Here is a 13,885-nt window from a genome sequence, read left to right as displayed (position 1 = left end):
CTTGAGTCACTGTCTGTGCGGAGTCTGCACGTCCTCCCCGTGTGTGCGTGGGTTTCCTCCGGGTGCTCCGGTTTCCTCCCACAGTCCAAAGATGTGCAGGTTAGGTGGATTGGCCGTGATAAATTGCCCTTAGTGTCCAAAATTGCCCTTAGTGTTGGGTGGGGTTGCTGGGTTGTGGGGATAGGGTGGAGGTGTTGACCTTGGGTAGGGTGCTCTTTCCAAGAGCCGGTGCAGACTCGATGGGCCGGGTGGTCTCCTTCTGCACTGTAAATTCTATGAAACTGCTCTTTTAAATCTCGATTCTCTTTCTCTACCTCACTCACGTCTACCTCACTGGTTCTGTCTCTCTCCTCTATCTCTCTACGGAGCGTCCTAACGACCTCCTCTGTGCCTCACAATTGTGCCAAACAGGACACGATTGCCATCGGCTTGCGAGCTTTCCCTAAGCTCTTCTTGTGGATCTCTGACAGGTTCTCCCACCAAATATGTCCTATACTCCCGGGTCCTGTTTCCTCATTATCACAGAATTCACTCCAAAGGGGCCATCCTTTCCCTTTGGGATATTTCCTGATCTCTTCTTCCCAAACGGGACACTGTCCTACTCTACTGCTGGTCGCTGCGACCTCGAATTCCTGGGGGTTCATAAGGTGTTCCATTGCCTTCATTGCCATTCTCTCTATCTCTGGGTTCTCTACTGAATTTGGAACAGGGGGTGATAAAGTGGTGATGTAAACACAGGTACGGCTTACGCTATTTTCCGGCCTACAAAGCTCCCGACAGTTTTACGCAACAGAATCTCTCAGGTTTACCTTATATCCCTGTTAGTACGCATGCATTAACACATTTCCAAATCTCAGAGGCTTGATCAGTACTGATTTGACGCTTGTGGTTTTTCTGTTCCCAATTGGACTCTCAATTCAAATTTTGGGTTCTCTCGGAGTGGTTAGGCCACTTCTAAGTAGTGTCCCAGTGGAGTCACCAGTAAATGTTGCTAACTTTTGGTTGGCTCTTAATTTGGCTCTGTTTAATCACGTTTGCTCAAGAGTCGCCAGGTATCTTTCGACACCGCCACAAGGTTCAGAACCGAATACTGATCAATGACTCGATACACCAGTTAGTAAGTTCAAAAGCAATGTTCATTTATTTACACACCGTCAAATCTACTCATGCATAAACTCTACAGACTAAACTACCACTATTACTAAAGCCTATACTTAGCTTCGGGTGCCCACTCAGTCAGAGGAACAATGGCCGTTGCTCGGTTCTGAGGCTGCTGGGTTGAGCTGTTTACAGGATGGCAACTAGGAGCGTCTATCTCGTAGCGTGCGTTGACTTGGGACATACTTGGTCTGCTGTAGCTGCTAGGCTGGTCTCTCTTCGGTGAGAGCCAAAGGAGGGCAGTTCTCCCTTGGGGGATACCTTTTATACTAAAAAGGGCTTCGCGCGCTTTTGGGCCTGCCTTGAACTTGGCCTCAACTAATTGGGTCTTTCCCAAGCATCGGTATCGATTTTCCTCCAATAGAGGGGAGCATTTTGGAGATAGTGACCACAATTCTGTGACTTTCACTTTAGTAATGGAGAGGGATAGGTACGTGCAACAGGGCAAGGTTTACAATTGGGGGAAGGGTAAATACGATGTTGTCAGACAAGAATTGAAGTGCATAAGTTGGGAACATAGGCTGGCAGGGAAGGACACAAGTGAAATGTGGAACTTGTTCAAGGAACAGGTGCTACGTGTCCTTGATATGTATGTCCCTGTCAGGCAGGGAAGAGATGGTCGAGTGAGGGAACCATGGTTGACAAGAGAGGTTGAATGTCTTGTTAAGAGGAAAAAGGTGACTTATGTAAGGCTGAGGAAACAAGGTTCAGACAGGGCATTGGAGGGATACAAGATAGCCAGGAGGGAATTGAAGAAAGTGATTAGGAGAGCTAAGAGAGGGCATGAACAATCTTTGGCGGGTAGGATCAAGGAAAACCCCAAGGCCTTTTACACATATGTGAGAAATATGAGAATGACTAGAGTGAGGGTAGGTCCGATCAAGGGTAGTAGCGGGAGATTGTGTATTGAGTCTGAAGAGATAGGAGAGGTCTTGAACGAGTACTTTTCTTCTGTATTTACAAATGAGAGGGGCGATATTGTTGGAGAGGACAGTGTGAAACAGATTGGTAAGCTCGAGGAAATACTTGTTAGGAAGGAAGATGTGTTGGGCATTTTGAAAAACTTGAGGATAGACAAGTCCCCCGGGCCTGACGGGATATATCCAAGGATTCTATGGGAAGCAAGAGATGAAATTGCAGAGCCGTTGGCAATGATCTTTTCGTCCTCACTGTCAACAGGGGTGGTACCAGGGGATTGGAGAGTGGCGAATGTCGTGCCCCTGTTCAAAAAAGGAACTAGGGATAACCCTGGGAATTATAGGCCAGTTAGTCTTACTTCGGTGGTAGGCAAAGTAATGGAAAGGGTACTGAAGGATAGGATTTCTGAGCATCTGGAAAGACACTGCTTGATTAGGGATAGTCAGCACGGATTTGTGAGGGGTAGGTCTTGCCTTACAAATCTTATTGAATTCTTTGAGGAGGTGACCAAGCATGTGGATGAAGGTAAAGCAGTGGATGTAGTGTACATGGATTTTAGTAAGGCATTTGATAAAGTTCCCCATGGTAGGCTTATGCAGAAAGTAAGGAGGCATGGGATAGTGGGAAATTTGGCCAGTTGGATAACGAACTGGCTAACCGATAGAAGTCAGAGAGTGGTGGTGGATGGCAAATATTCAGCCTGGATCCCAGTTACCAGTGGCGTACCGCAGGGATCAGTTCTGGGTCCTCTGCTGTTTGTGATTTTCATTAATGACTTGGATGAGGGAGTTGAAGGGTGGGTCAGTAAATTTGCAGACGATACGAAGATTGGTGGAGTTGTGGATAGTAAGGAGGGCTGTTGTCGGCTGCAAAGAGACATAGATAGGATGCAGAGCTGGGCTGAGAAGTGGCAGATGGAGTTTAACCCTGAAAAGTGTGAGGTTGTCCATTTTGGAAGGACAAATATGAATGCGGAATACAGGGTTAACGGTAGAGTTCTTGGCAATGTGGAGGAGCAGAGAGATCTTGGGGTCTATGTTCATACATCTTTGAAAGTTGCCACTCAAGTGGATAGAGTTGTGAAGAAGGCCTATGATGTGCTCGCGTTCATTAACAGAGGGATTGAATTTAAGAGCCGTGAGGTGATGATGCAGCTGTACAAAACTTTGGTAAGGCCACATTTGGAGTACTGTACAGTTCTGGTCGCTTCATTTTAGGAAGGATGTGGAAGCTTTGGAAAAGGTGCAAAGAAGATTTACCAGGATGTTGCCTGGAATGGAGAGTAGGTCTTACGAGGAAAGGTTGAGGGTGCTAGGCCTTTTCTCATTAGAACGGAGAAGGATGAGGGGCGACTTGATAGAGGTTTATAAGATGATCAGGGGAATAGATAGAGTAGACAGTCAGAGACTTTTTCCCCGGGTGGAACAAACCATTACAAGGGGACATAAATTTAAGGTGAAAGGTGGAAGATATAGGAGGGATATCAGAGGTAGGTTCTTTACCCAGAGAGTAGTGGGGGCATGGAATGCACTGCCTGTGGAAGTAGTTACATAGAACATAGAACATAGAACAATACAGCGCAGTACAGGCCCTTCGGCCCACGATGTTGCACCGAAACAAAAGCCATCTAACCTACACTATGCCATTATCATCCATATGTTTATCCAATAAACTTTTAAATGCCCTCAATGTTGGCGAGTTCACTACTGTAGCAGGTAGGGCATTCCACGGCCTCACTACTCTTTGCGTAAAGAACCTACCCCTGACCTCTGTCCTACATCTATTACCCCTCAGTTTAAAGTTATGTCCCCTCGTGCCAGCCATATCCATCCGCGGGAGAAGGCTCTCACTGTCCACCCTATCCAACCCCCTGATCATTTTGTATGCCTCTATTAAGTCTCCTCTTAACCTTCTTCTCTCCAACGAAAACAACCTCAAGTCCATCAGCCTTTCCTCATAAGATTTTCCCTCCATACCAGGCAACATCCTGGTAAATCTCCTCTGCACCCGCTCCAAAGCCTCCACGTCCTTCCTATAATGCGGTGACCAGAACTGTACGCAATACTCCAAATGCGGCCGTACCAGAGTTCTGTACAGCTGCAACATGACCTCCCGACTCCGGAACTCAATCCCTCTACCAATAAAGGCCAATACTCCATAGGCCTTCTTCACAACCCTATCAACCTGGGTGGCAACTTTCAGGGATCTATGTACATGGACACCTAGATCCCTCTGCTCATCCACACTTTCAAGAACTTTACCATTTGCCAAATATTCCGCATTCCTGTTATTCCTTCCAAAGTGAATCACCTCACACTTCTCTACATTAAACTCCATTTGCCACCTCTCAGCCCAGCTCTGCAGCTTATCTATATCCCTCTGTAACCTGCTACATCCTTCCACACTATCGACAACACCACCGACTTTAGTATCGTCTGCAAATTTACTCACCCACCCTTCTGCGCCTTCCTCTAGGTCATTGATAAAAATGACAAACAGCAACGGCCCCAGAACAGATCCTTGTGGTACTCCACTTGTGACTGTACTCCATTCTGAACATTTCCCATCAACCACCACCCTCTGTCTTCTTTCAGCTAGCCAATTTCTGATCCACATCTCTAAATAGTTGAGTCGGAAACATTAGGGACCTTCAAGCAGCTATTGGATAGGTACATGGATTACGGTAAAATGATATAGTGTAGATTTATTTGTTCTTAAGGGCAGCACGGTAGCATTGTGGATAGCACAATTGCTTCACAGCTCCAGGATCCCAGGTTCGATTCCGGCTTGGGTCGCTGACTGTGCGGAGTCTGCACATCCTCCCCGTGTGTGCGTGGGTTTCCTCCGGGTGCTCCGGTTTCCTCCCACAGTCCAAAGATGTGTGGGTTAGGTGAATTGGCCAATGATAAATTGCCCTTAATGTCCAAATTGCCCTTGGTGTTGGGCGGAGGTGTTGAGTTTGGGTAGGGTGCTCTTTCCAAGAGCCGGTGCAGACTCAAAGGGCCGAATGGCCTCCTTCTGCACTGTAAATTCAATGATAATCTATGATTAATCTAGGACAAAGGTTCGGCACAACATCGTGGGCCGAAGGGCCTGTTCTGTGCTGTATTTTCTATGTTCCCTGATCGCTGGGCGTGTCCTGGTGACTGTCAGTCTGCTTTGTCTTAGCTTCTGGCACCGGGGAGTCCGTCCTAACATTGTGGATCTAAATGTTTCCCTTTTGTCCCTGGAGATGGCTCATTAGTATGTAGATTGTTTGGTAGTTTCTGTCCTGTCTGAGAGCTTAAGGGTCTAATCAACAGACAGAGCTTGCACCTGCTTGTTTCTTAGCATTGTCCAATTTTCCCTGCATTCTTGGCAAGTGTCCATTTTGTAATCGGGACGTGGCCATCCCAGATGGCTACACCCTGCCCACAACCGCCAATGAAGAGGATTTTGGCACACTCCCGGAGTCACCATCGACCAGATCAGCACCAACATCGCCGACACCACTGCGTCGCTCCCAGAGGAACATCAAGGCCCCGGACCGGCTCAACCTCCGACCAGTCCACAGGACATCAAAGGACATTTGTTTGCTCAAATCTTGTAAATATTAACTCATTGTTGTATATAGTCCTCCACCACCCCCGCCGGACTCAATTTTTAACAGGGGTGAATGAGGTAAACCACTGTTGCACCTGTATTAGGTGATGTACGGTAGGACCTGTACTACAGGTTCGCCGGTAGTGCTGCCTGCTGGCTCCGCCCAGGAGGCGGGGTATAAATATGCGTGTCCTCCAGCCAGCAGCTATTTCGCCAGCTGCTGTTGGAGGCCACACACCTGATAGCAATAAAGCCTCAGTTGGATTCAACTAGCGCCTTTGTCCAAATAATCGTGCCTCAATGATTCCATCATTAATTCAATGATACTGTTGAATGCCCTTGTATTTAATTCTACTGTAAACAGCTATCAACATCTTTTCGAGGATTATTGTCTATCACCATTGTCAACGTCGATTATTTTGTTTATGAGAAGGCAATGAATTAAATTGTAACCCGAACATACTGTCCTTTCAAGATATGTCCACTAGAGGGTGATCCAGACCATATTATAAACCAAAGGTAAACTTCAACACCGTGCTGGGTGAGTGTGGCTGGCACTTTGGAATGTGAAATGTCGCACAGCGACATCAGGAGTGCATGACGTTCCTGTCGGGGACACACACACACTCACGCTCTCTCACACTCTTCCCTCTCTCACACACTCACTTTGGCCCCTCTCTCTCACACTCGCACTCTTCCCTCTCTCACACTCACAATCCTCCCTTTCTCACACTCGCACTCTTCCCTCTCTCACACTCACAATCCTCCCTCTCTCACACACTCACTCACTCCCCTCTCACATTCACTCTCTCCTCTCTCTCACACTCTCTCCTCTCTCTCACACTCTCTCACACACTCACGCTCTCCCCTATCTCACACATTCACTCTCTCCCCTCACACACTCGCACTCTTCCCTCTCTCACACATTCACTCTCGCCTCTCTCACACATTCACTCTCTCCCCTCTCTCTCTCTCACACATTCACTCTCTCCCCTCTCTCACACATTCACTCTCTCCCCTCTCTCACACATTCACACTCTCCCCTCTCACTCACACACTCAAACTCTCTCCTCTCTCACACATTCACTCTCTCCCCTCTCTCACACATTCACTCTCTCCCCTCTCTCACACATTCACTCTCTCACACATTCACTCTCTCTCTCACACATTCACTCTCTCCCCTCTCACATTCACACTCTCCCCTCTCTCACACACTCACGCTCTCCCCTATCTCACACATTCACTCTGTCCCCTCACACACTCGCACTCTTCCCTCTCTCACACATTCACTCTCTCGCCTCTCTCACACATTCACTCTCTCCCCTCTCTCTCTCTCACACATTCACTCTCTCCCCTCTCTCACACATTCACTCTCTCCCCTCTCTCACACATTCACACTCTCCCCTCTCACTCACACACTCAAACTCTCCCCTCTCTCACACATTCACTCTCTCCCCTCTCTCACACATTCACTCTCTCCCCTCTCTCACACATTCACTCTCTCCCCTCTCTCACACATTCACTCTCTCCTCTCTCTCACACATTCACTCCCCTCTCACATTCACACTCTCCCCTCTCTCACACACTCACGCTCTCCCCTATCTCACACATTCACTCTGTCCCCTCACACACTCGCACTCTTCCCTCTCTCACACATTCACTCTCTCGCCTCTCTCACACATTCACTCTCTCCCCTCTCTCTCACACATTCACTCTCTCCCCTCTCTCACACATTCACTCTCTCCCCTCTCTCACACATTCACACTCTCCCCTCTCACTCACACACTCAAACTCTCCCCTCTCTCACACATTCACTCTCTCCCCTCTCTCACACATTCACTCTCTCCCCTCTCTCACACATTCACTCTCTCCCCTCTCTCACACATTCACTCTCTCCCCTCTCTCACACATTCACTCTCTCCCCTCTCACATTCACACTCTCCCCTCTCTCACACACTCACACTCTCCCCTCTCTCACACATTCACTCTCTCCCCTCTCTCACACACTAACACTCTCTCCCCTCTCTCACACACTCACGCTCTCTCCCCTCTCTCACACACTCACGCTCTCTCCCCTCTCTGACACTCACACTCTCCTCTCTCACACACTCAAACTCTCCCCACTCTCACATTCACTCTCTCACACACTCACACTCTCCCCTCTCTCACACATTCACTCTCTCCCCTCTCACACTCACACTCTCCCCTCTCACACACTCACACTCTCCCCTCTCTCACACATTCACTCTCTCCCCTCTCTCACACACTCAGGCTCTCTCGCCTCTCACACACTCACACTCTCCCATCTCTCTCACACATTCAATCTCTCCCCTCTCTCTCACACATTCACTCTCTCCCCTCCCTCTCTCTCACTCTCCCTTCTCTCACACATTCACTCTCCCCTCTCTCACACACTCGCACTCTTCCCTCTCTCACACTCTCCCTTCTCTCACACATTCACTCTCTCCTCTCTCTCACACACTCGCACTATCCCCTCTCTCACACTCTCCCTTCTCTCACACACTCACGCTCTCCCTTCTCTCACACATTCACTCTCTCCCCTGTCTCTCTCACACACTCGCACTCTTCCCTCTCTCACACTCTCCCTTCTCTCACACATTGAATCTCTCCCCTCTCTCTCACACACTCAAACTCTCCCATCTCTCACACATTCACTCTCTCCCCTCGCTCACACACTCACACTCTCCCCTCTCACACATTCACTCTCTCCCCTCTCACACACTCAAACTCTCCCCTCTCTCACACATTCACTCTCTCCCCTCTCACACATTCACACTCTCCCCTCTCACACATTCACTCTCTCCCCTCTCTCACACACTCCCACTCTCCCCTCTCTCACACACTCCCACTCTCCCCTCTCTCACACATTCACTCTCTCCCCTCTCTCTCACACACTCGCACTCTTCCCTCTCTCACACTCTCCCTTCTCTCACACATTCTATCTCTCGCCTCTCTCTCACACTCACACTCTCCCCTCTCTCACACATTCACTCTCTCCCCTCTCTCCAACACTCACACGCTCTCCGCTCTCACACACTCACACTCTCACATCTCTCTCACACACTCACGCTCTCTCCCCTCTCTCACACACTCATGCTCTCCCCTCTCTCACACACTCACGCTCTCTCCTCTCTCACACATTCACTCTCTCCCCTCTCTCTCTCACACACTCGCACTCTTCCCTCTCTCACACTCTCCCTTTTCTCACACATTCAATCTCTCCCCTCTCTCTCACGCACTCAAAATCTCCCCTCTCTCACACATTCACTCTCTCCCCTCTCTCTCACACATTCGCACTCTTCCCTCTCTCACACTCTCCCTTCTCTCACACACTCACACTCTCCCTTTCTCTCACAGATTCAATCTCTCCCCTCTCTCACATTCACTCTCTACCCTCCCTCTCTCACACTCTCCCTTCTCTCACACATTCACTCTCCCCTCTCTCTCTCACACACTCGCACTCTTCCCTCTCTCACACTCTCCCTCCTTACATACATTCACTCTCTCCCCTCTCTCTCTCACACTCACACTTGCCCCTCTCTCACACTCTCCCTTCTCTCACACACTCACGCTCTCCCCTCTCTCACACATTCACTCTCTCCCCTCTCTCACACACTCGCACACTTCCCTCTCTCACACTCTGCCTTCTCTCACACATTCAATCTCTCCCCTCTCTCTCACACACTCACACTCTCCCCTCTCTCACACATTCACTCTCTCCCCTCTCTCACTCACACGCTCTCCGCTCTCTCACACACTCTCCCGTCTCTCTCACACACTCACGCTCTCTCCCCTCTCTCACACACTCACGCTCTCCCCTCTCTCACACTCTCTCTTGTCTCACACACTCACACTCTCCCTTTCTCTCACAGATTCAATCTCTCCCCTCTCTCACACATTCACTCTCTACCCTCCCTCTCTCACACTCTCCCTTCTCTCACACATTCACTCTCCCCTCTCTCTCTCACACACTTGCGCTCTTCCCTCTCTCACACATTCACTCTCTCCCCTCTCTCTCACACACTCACGCTCTCCCCTCTCTCACACATTCACTCTCTCCCCTCTCTCACACACTCGCACTCTTCCCTCTCTCACACTCTCCCTTCTCTCACACACTCACACTCTCCCTTTCTCTCACAGATTCAATCTCTCCCCTGTCTCACACATTCACTCTCTACCCTCCCTCTCTCACACTCTCCCTTCTCTCACACATTCACTCTCCCCTCTCTCTCTCACACACTTGCGCTCTTCCCTCTCTCACACATTCACTCTCCCCCCTCTCTCTCACACACTCACGCTCTCCCGTCTCTCACACATTCACTCTCTCCCCTCTCACTCTCACACACTCGCACTCTCCCCTCTCTCACACTCTCCCTTCTCTCACACACTCACGCTCTCCCTTCTCTCTCACATTCACTCTCTCCCCTCTCTCTCTCACACACTCACACTCCTCTCTCTCACACACATTCAATCTCTCCCCTCTCTCTCACACTCCCCCTTCTCTCACACATTCACTCTCCCCTCTCTCACACACTCGCACTCTTCCTTCTCTCACACTCTCCCTTCTCTCACACATTCACTCTCTCCCCTCTCTCTCACACACTCGCACTCTTCCCTCTATCTCACACTCCCTTCTCTCACACATGTAATCTCTCCCCTCTCACACACTCAAACTATACCCTCTCTCACACACTTGCACTCTCCCCTCTCTCACACTCTCCCTTCTCTCACACATTCAATCTCTCCCCTCTCTCTCACACTCAAACTCTCCCCTCTCTCTCACACTCGCACTCTCCCCTCTCTCACACTCTCCCTTCTCTCACACACTCACGCTCTCCCTTCTCTCACACATTCAATCTCTCCCCTCTCACATATTCACTCTCTCCCCTCCCTCTCTCACACTCTCCCTTCTCTCACACATTCACTCTCCCCCCTCTCTCTCACACATTCGCACTCTTCCCTCTCTCACACTCTCCCTTCTCTCACACACTCACACTCTCCCTTTCTCTCACAGATTCAATCTCTCCCCTCTCTCTCTCACATTCACTCTCTACCCTCCCTCTCTCACACTCTCCCTTCTCTCACACATTCACTCTCCCCTCTCTCTCTCACACACTCGCACTCTTCCCTCTCTCACACTCTCCCTCCTTACATACATTCACTCTCTCCCCTCTCTCTCTCACACTCACACTTGCCCCTCTCTCACACTCTCCCTTCTCTCACACACTCACGCTCTCCCCTCTCTCACACATTCACTCTCTCCCCTCTCTCACACACTCGCACACTTCCCTCTCTCACACTCTGCCTTCTCTCACACATTCAATCTCTCCCCTCTCTCTCACACACTCACACTCTCCCCTCTCTCACACATTCACTCTCTCCCCTCTCTCACTCACACGCTCTCCGCTCTCTCACACACTCTCCCGTCTCTCTCACACACTCACGCTCTCTCCCCTCTCTCACACACTCACGCTCTCCCCTCTCTCACACTCTCTCTTGTCTCACACACTCACACTCTCCCTTTCTCTCACAGATTCAATCTCTCCCCTCTCTCACACATTCACTCTCTACCCTCCCTCTCTCACACTCTCCCTTCTCTCACACATTCACTCTCCCCTCTCTCTCTCACACACTTGCGCTCTTCCCTCTCTCACACATTCACTCTCTCCCCTCTCTCTCACACACTCACGCTCTCCCCTCTCTCACACATTCACTCTCTCCCCTCTCTCACACACTCGCACTCTTCCCTCTCTCACACTCTCCCTTCTCTCACACACTCACACTCTCCCTTTCTCTCACAGATTCAATCTCTCCCCTGTCTCACACATTCACTCTCTACCCTCCCTCTCTCACACTCTCCCTTCTCTCACACATTCACTCTCCCCTCTCTCACACACTTGCGCTCTTCCCTCTCTCACACATTCACTCTCCCCCCTCTCACACACTCACGCTCTCCCGTCTCTCACACATTCACTCTCTCCCCTCTCACTCTCACACACTCGCACTCTCCCCTCTCTCACACTCTCCCTTCTCTCACACACTCACGCTCTCCCTTCTCTCTCACATTCACTCTCTCCCCTCTCTCTCTCACACACTCACACTCCTCTCTCTCACACACATTCAATCTCTCCCCTCTCTCTCACACTCCCCCTTCTCTCACACATTCACTCTCCCCTCTCTCACACACTCGCACTCTTCCTTCTCTCACACTCTCCCTTCTCTCACACATTCACTCTCTCCCCTCTCTCTCACACACTCGCACTCTTCCCTCTATCTCACACTCCCTTCTCTCACACATGTAATCTCTCCCCTCTCACACACTCAAACTATACCCTCTCTCACACACTTGCACTCTCCCCTCTCTCACACTCTCCCTTCTCTCACACATTCAATCTCTCCCCTCTCTCTCACACTCAAACTCTCCCCTCTCTCTCACACTCGCACTCTCCCCTCTCTCACACTCTCCCTTCTCTCACACACTCACGCTCTCCCTTCTCTCACACATTCAATCTCTCCCCTCTCACATATTCACTCTCTCCCCTCCCTCTCTCACACTCTCCCTTCTCTCACACATTCACTCTCCCCTCTCTCTCACACACTCGCACTCTTCCCTCTCTCACACTCTCCCTTCTCTCACACACTCACGCTCTCCCTTCTCTCTCACATTCACTCTCTCCCCTCTCTCTCTCACACTCACACTCTCTCCTCTCTCTCTCACACATTCACTCTCTTCTCTCTCTCACACATTCATTCTCACCCCTCTCACACACTCGCTTCTTCCCTCTATCTCACACAATCCCTTCTCTCACACATTTAATCTCTCCCCTCTCTCTCACACACTCAAACTATCCCCTCTCTCACACATTTGCACTCTCCCCTCTCTCACACTCTCCCTTCTCTCACACACTCACGCTCTCCCTTCTCTCACACATTCACTCTCTCCCTTCTCTCTCACACACTCGCACTCTTCCCTCTCTCACACTCTCCCTTCTCTCACACACTCACGCTCTCCCTTCTCTCACACATTCACTCTCTCCCCTCTCCCACACACTCGCACTCTCCCCTCTCTCACACTCTCGCTTCTCTCACGCTCTCCCTTCTCTCACACATTCACTCTCTCCCCTCTCTCACACACTCGCACTCTTCCCTCTATCTCACACACCCTTCTCTCACACATTTAATCTCTCCCCTCTCTCTCTCACACTCAAACTATCCCCTCTCTCACACATTTTCACTCCCCTCTCTCACACTCTCCCTTCTCTCACACACTCACGCTCTCCCTTCTCTCACACATTCACTCTCTTCCCTCTCTCTCGCACACACTCGCACTCTTCCCTATCTCACACTCTCCCATTTCTCTCACACACGCTCTCTCCGCTCTCTCACACACTCACACTCTCCCCTCTCTCACATATTCACTCTCTCCCCTCTCTCTCACACATTCAATCACTCCCCTCTCTCTCACACACTCTCCCTTCTCTCACACACTCACTCTCTTCCCTCTCTCACACTCTCTCCCCTCTCTCACACACTCACGCTCTCGCCCCTCTCACACACTCACTCTCTCCCCTCTCTCACACATTAAAACTCTCCCCTCACACATTCACTCTCTCCCCTCTGTCTCTCACACACTCACACTCTCCCCTCTCTCACACATTCACTCTCTCCCCTCTCTCACACATTCAATCTCTCCCCTCTCTCACACATTCACTCTCTCCCCTCCCTCTATCTCACTCTCCCTTCTCTCACACATTCACTCTCCCCTCTCTCACACACTCGCACTCTGCCCTCTCTCACACTCTCCTTTCTCTCACACACGCTCTCCCTTCTCTCACACATTCACTCTCTCGCCTCTCTCTCACAAACTCACGCTCTCCCCTCTCTCACACATTCACTCTCTCCCCTCTCTCTCACACACTCGCACTCTTCCCTCTCTCACACTCTCCCTTCTCTCACACATTCACTCTCTCCCTTCTCTCTCACCCACTCGCACTCTTCCCTCTCTGACACTCTCCCTTCTCTCACACACTCACGCTCTCCCTTCTCTCTCACATTCACTCTCTCCCCTCTCTCTCTCACACACTCACACTCTCTCCTCTCTCACACATTCACTCTCTCCCCTCTCTCTCTCACACATTCACTCTCTCCCCTCTCTCACACATTCACTCTCTCCCCTCTCTCTCTCACACATTCAATCACTCCCCTC

This window comes from Scyliorhinus torazame, chromosome 22 (genome assembly GCF_047496885.1).
Source record: "Scyliorhinus torazame isolate Kashiwa2021f chromosome 22, sScyTor2.1, whole genome shotgun sequence".
NCBI classification, from domain to species: Eukaryota; Metazoa; Chordata; class Chondrichthyes; order Carcharhiniformes; family Scyliorhinidae; genus Scyliorhinus; species Scyliorhinus torazame.
Note: the sequence above shows the minus strand (reverse complement) of the source record.